The following is a 6586-nucleotide window of genomic DNA, read 5'->3' on the forward strand; positions in this document are numbered from 1 at the left end:
CTTTTGCTGAGAAGGCTCCCTGGAGCTCGGGCGCCCCTGCACCGCGGGGGCTACAGGTTCTTATGTTACGCTACTGCGGTTGGCAAGGCCGGGTCCTGGCGAAGCATTTGCTGCTGTACGCCAGGCCCCATCACTTCCAAAATCCACCAGCCGCAACTGGAGAAACATGTTCCTGAGAACTGCTCCATCGATATCTGGACCAGAGCGCAGGCACTGGACAACTCTACAATGATGAAGTAGACCAGTGGTTCCCAAACTTTTTACTCCTGAGGACCCCCATTGAGTCACCACTGAAAGCCGGGGACCCACAAGCAATTTGTATGATTTCAATTTCAAACATTAAAACAGTAATTCGAAAACAAGAAACACACATGTGCACACAAAACAAATACTCAAATTACTAAGGATTTTAGTATTTTATATTGAAAGAATTTGCAAAAAACAGGAGGGTTAATGCTGCATCTCCATGACTAACTTTTAAATGGTTGGTTTTATTTCACAGTATAAGGCTCCTGCCAGGGCCAGACTGGAAACCCAAAGCAACCCAGGCAAATGTTTTCAGACCAGTCCCCATACAGCGCACACCAAGTGCAGTGAGTGAGCCTGACCACTACAAAGGGGGCTTTGGGAGGCTCTACCCCCAAGAAAATTTAGGAAACAATGGTGCATTCTACAGCAAATTTATCATTATATATTGAATTGTATCAGCTTTTAAAGAATAGTAAATGATGACCTTACTATGCACCAGGATACGACAATCTTTGTTGGGCTTCTTCAATGATTCCCTGATTATAACCCTCCAACAGTGCCTCTCATCTCTCCATAGCCCCTCTGTCACATGTATTTCATTTGTTTTAAAGCATCTCTCATACCATCGAAGGATGTCAGAGCACTTTACATCACACACATATAGGGGCAGATTTACAAGCCCCTTGCGCCACCGGTGCGTCACAAAAAGTGATGCACCGATGACGCATTTTAGTGCCCCATATTTCTAAGGCAGGAAAAGCAACCCTGCGTGACTTTTCCTGGTCTTGTAAATATGGCCCATTTGCACACAGCACTTTGCATGAAAGGGACGTTCCATGAGTGTTGCTGTGGGTGTTCCCACGCAACACCCATGGAACCAGACACATTTCCAGATTTACGACGAATTCTGTGCTTGCACAAGTCTTCTGATCAGGTGGGGCTGCTCCACTGGGGCAGAGGAGTGTCGCCGCACTGCTTTCTCGCAGTGTGGGAAAGCCAAAACATAAAATGGTAATACTTTTTGGTTATTACCACTTTATGTTTCTTTCTGCATTGCGGGCGGGCGGAGCTGCCCGAGCAGGGCAGGGGCGGTTTGCCCACTCCTGAATGCACATGACTGTTTAGGTCGGCCCTCTCAGGGCTGCCCAAACAAGTCATGCACACTCTGCACTTCTCCATGCAGGCTGCATTGCAGCCTACATAGAGAACATGCCATCCCCGACAGCCCCTGGTTGGGCGGCGTCCCGACCAATCACAATGCTCCAATGGAGCGTTGTGATTGGCTTAGGGGAGGGGAGGGAGGGCTGCCTGCTTCCGGTTCCTGCCAGAGGCAGTAGAGCAGGAGGAGCATTGAAGACGCAGGACCCAGGCCAGCGGAAAGGTAGGTTTTATTTTATTAATTTGTTTAATTACTGAACCCCCTCCCCGCGCTACCTCCCCTCCCCGCACCACCCCGTGCCAACCCCCGTCACCCACGAGCTATGCCAGCCGCTACTGCTTCTGATAGAACTGGTACCTCACTTATGTGGCCAGGCCTAGTGCCCACAACAGGAAACAAGCGAAAACACAACATGGATGCATTACATTTTCCCACTGAAAACACCCTTTTTTCCAATGTGGGTAGTTGTACAGCTGGCACCTAGGGAAACCTAGTAAACCTGTACAGTTTTGAAAACAAGACACCTAGCGGTATCCTGGGTGGGGTGACTTGCGTGGCTCTCATTAGGTTATGTTTACTCAGGTCCCCTTGCAAACCACAATCATTGACTAAATAAACACATTTTCCTCACATCTCTGTGCTGAAAAGTTCTGGAATCTGTGAGGAGCCACAAACTGCCTTCCGCCCAGCATTCTCTCAAGTCTCCTCTTAAAAATTATAACTCTCCTGTGTGGGTAAGCATAGTGCCTGCGATGGAAAAGGTAAAAAAAACGCAACATGGCTACATCACATCAAAACTGACCCTTTTTTTGCAAAGTGAGTAGCTGTGCATTTTTAGCCCTAGCTCAGCGAGCACCTAGGGAAACCTAGAAAACTTGCACATTTTTTAAAACTAGACACCTGGAAGAACGAAGAGTGGGGTGAGTTGTGCAGCGCCCAACAGTTTTTTTTATACCCAGAATCCCATGCAAAACTCAAAATTTGACTAAAAAACACGTTTTCCTCGCATTTCTGTGATGGAAAGTTTCTGGAATCAGCAGGGAGCCACACACTTCCTTCCACCCAGCATTATCCCTAGTCTCCTAATTAAAATGGTGACTCACTTGTGTGGGTAGGTCAGCTGCATGTGACAGGAAACGGCTCAAAACGCAATACAAATGCATCACATTTTTCCACTCAAAGTGACCCTTTTATGCAAAGTGGGTATTTGTGGATTTTGGGCCCTAGCTCAGCCGGTACCTAGGGAAACCTTGCCAACTTGCACATGTTTTGAAAACTAGACACCTGGGAGAATGCAGGGTGGGGCGAGATGCGCGGCTCTCACCAGGTTTTTTTTTACCCAAAATCCCGAAATTGGGAGAGGATGTAGCCTTACGGTTAGAGCGGTCGACCTGGAATCTGGGGAACAGGGTTCAAGTCTCGGCAACGATGCTCAACATCCTGAGATTCTGGGCAAATCACTTAATCTCCCCGTGCTTAACAAAGATTAATGTGTCCATCTGTAACAAAACTGGTGCTTATGTAAGTGCTCTGATACCCGATGTCTCGGGTCTAGTTTGGGCTATATAAAACTCTAAAAAAGGAAAATAAAAATAAAATGCAGTTCTCAAACTTTGGCTACAAAAACACATTTCCTCACATTTCTGTGGTGGAAATTTCTGGAGTCTGCAGGGAGCCACAAACTTTCTTCCATCCAGCATTTCCACAAGCCTCCCGATTAAAATGGCCACTCACTTGTGTGGGTAGGTCTGGTGCCTATGACAGGAAACGGCTCAAAAATCGCAATAAGGATGCATCATATTTTTTCACTCAAAACTGACCCTTTTTTGCAAAGTGGGTAGCTGTGGATTTTGTAGACTAGCTCAGCAGGCACCTAGAGAAACTTAGGAAACTTGCACATTTTTGAAAACTAAACACCTGGGGAAATCTAGGGAGGGGTGACTTGCGTGGCTATCACCAGTTTTTTTTTACCCAGAATCCCTTGAAAACCTCAAACTTTGACTAAAAAAACACATTATCAGCACATTTCTGTGGTGGAAAGTTGTGGAATCTGTGAGGAGCCACTAACCTCCTTCCACCCAGCATTCCTCCGGGTCTCCATATAAAAATGGTACCTCTCTTGTGTGGGTAAGCCAAGTGCCCGCACCAGGAAATGGCTCAAAACACAACATAATCACATCACATCTTTGTACTGAAAATAGACCCTTTTTTTGCAATGTGGGTAGGTGTGAATTTTGGACCGTAGCTCAACCGGCACCAGGCAAACCTAGCAGACCTGAATATTTTTGTAAACTAGATATGCAGTGGAGCCCAGGGGTGCATGACTTGTGTGGCTCTCACAAGGTAATTTTACCTTGAAGCCTTTGCAAACATCAAACTTTGGTAAGAAACACACATTTCCTCCAATTTCTGTGACAGAAGTTCTTGAATCTTTGGGAGCCGCAAAATTCCTACTACCTTCAGTACACAAATGGCTCCCAATTAGAATGGTACCCCACTTGTGTGGGCAGGCCAAGAGATCACCTCACAAAAGGCCCTAAAGCGCTACATTGAAAGATAAGGACTAGGAGTTGCTGCTGTATTCGGGGCCATGCTGTGGCACCACATGTGCAAATCTACAAACCACAGACATTTTTAAAACTAGACATGTAGGAGAATCCGAGGAAGTGTGCCTTGTGTGGATCCCACACGTTTTTCCTGCCCACAATGCTCTAAAAACCTACAATTTTCCAGAAGCAACACATTTTCCTTACATTTCTATGATAGAATCTTATGAAATCCAAAGGAATCTACATAATTCCTACCACCCAGCAGTACCCCACTTATGCCAATAAAAATGCTGCCTCACTTGTGTGGCTGGGCCTAGTGCCTGTGACAGAAACATATCAATCAAGGTCTATGGGAGTCCCCTCTGCATGATTTACGATCATGTTGGTGGCGTGACATAATGCAAAGGTATGCTTTTCCTGAGTAATCCATTTACCTCTGGCGGACCGTCTATGGAAATGAGAGGAACATTTTACATTGTTGATTTGGTCAAGGAGTTCTCCTGTATGTGTAGTTGTGACCACTTTCTTCACACAATATAAAGGTGTATTTCTCCTGAATAATTTGTTTATCCTCCAGAACTGTCCGACTAACCAAGCGACCTGATATACATTGTAGACTCTGTCTTTAAGTATTCTTGCACATATTACTTACAGGATGCCTTTTCGAGGTTCCCAAGATTCCACGGTTTCTAGGGAACTTTAGTCAGACAACATTTGCCCTGATGAGACCCGAAGACTAACTACAGGTCAAATCATCGACCCCCCGTCCCTAAGTTGCTTTCATAACATATTGTGGTTCGCCAGGAGATACCATATATGAACATACAGGATCTCTGCTTGTGTTTGTTTGATATCAAATAATATAAAACCTTGGAATCTGTTCACTGTCTTGTTCTATGTTGTTGTATACATATTAGTTGACTGTGCGCTGCATCATCTGCCCTAATTTCGATACATACTGAAATGTATATTGTATTGATACTAAAAATGTAAAAATCATCACCATGCAATAAATTGTGTCCTGTATCCTTTTTCAATAACATTGATTATGATGCAATTTACTGAGTATTCACTCTTTTAAAGCAAGTAGAAATGTTGGTGAAAGAGTCCCACTGGACATTTGTTTGTCTTCTAACACTTACTCTGGTCCTCGTAGGCAATCAGGGTGGTCCTGAAAAGCACTTTCAAATCTAGTCAAGACCTTTCATTTCTGCGACACAGTGTACTCCGTGGCAGCATGGCTTATGTTCCATCCACCATTATGTACAGTGTAGGGACTAAAAAAGCACTTGTCAATCGACTAACAGAACGCCTACCATATTCTGGCAGCGGATAAAGGTGTCGAGCAGGCCGTAAGCAAGACCATGATTTCATCTGGTAGAGGAACAAAAAATCTACGGCAGATTGCTTAGTGAAGTAGAGGCCATGCAAGGTAGGGATCCATTCACAGCCATTAAAAGGTTTACCATACAGCAACCCCACCTCAGTCAATTTCCCTTTAACTCATTTTTGTATAGTACAACTTAAGCAAGCAGGACAACACAGGGCTGGCTGAGATGGGCACTGACACAGTGAACACAACTCTCCTGCATCTTTCTTTGCTTAGAGCAGACTCTACAATGAAGACATTGTCGAGTCCTGTACCTGTTTCCGGAATGCGATCTGCAAAGTGTTGATCCTGCAGCTTTGCCATGTCCTCCAGAGCATATGAAGTGGAGGCTACTGCTTCTGTAGCAGTCAGTCTATCAGTGATGGTCAGTTGAAAGTCAGAGAGAGACATGAGTCTTCCTGTGGTGGTCTGACGATAAACAGCATACGCATTGTATGTTGCCATTTGAATCAGGTGGGTAAATAGTTTTTTATACCAAGTGGAGTTTTACCACTCACATTATACTCACATTATATGGCTGTAGAACCTGGTCGTTCTTATCCACACTATCCATGTACTTGTTGTAATCAAGTATACAGGTGGACTTGTGAACTTTGGCCATCTACCCAAAACGTGAAGGGGGAAGTGCTCTCATCATGAATTATAGTGAGCACATTCCCATCACGCCTATCAGAGAACTTGACTACAAACAGTTAATTGGAATTCAATGCAGTACTCCAGGATTTCTGAAGCTTCTTATAAACAAGCTCCTGCTGGAATCCTTTACAGCGACAATGAACTGTACCACATGCTAAAGTGCCAGCTTTGCACAGCTCACTGAACAGCTCTACTCCTGTATAGAAGTTGTCCACAGAAAGTTTATAACCTTTGTGAAAGAGTGGCTGTACAAGCTCTCATACTGTAGTGGAGACAGAGTTTTATGTGCACACATTGCTATGTTAGCATAAGCGCTTTAGAAGTTAAACGCCATCTTGCCACTTTGCAGCTTTTTGCACACGACACTAGAGGTAGCTCTTATTACAAGTAAAACTGCTTGCTTTTTCTTCACATGAGAACGGTCAATTGTTCACATCCCTAGACGTGCACCGCGACCTTAGTCAACCAATGTATGCTGTTGAATTCAGGTTGATCGGCCCACGCTCTAGACACAACAAGCACACAGCTGCAAATATCTGAAACTCGGGTGCCTTTAATATATTGCATTTGCATGCATGATTCAGACACTTGGAGAAAACCTTT

This window comes from Triturus cristatus, chromosome 11, assembly GCF_964204655.1.
Source record: "Triturus cristatus chromosome 11, aTriCri1.1, whole genome shotgun sequence".
In the NCBI taxonomy this organism is placed as follows: Eukaryota; Metazoa; Chordata; class Amphibia; order Caudata; family Salamandridae; genus Triturus; species Triturus cristatus.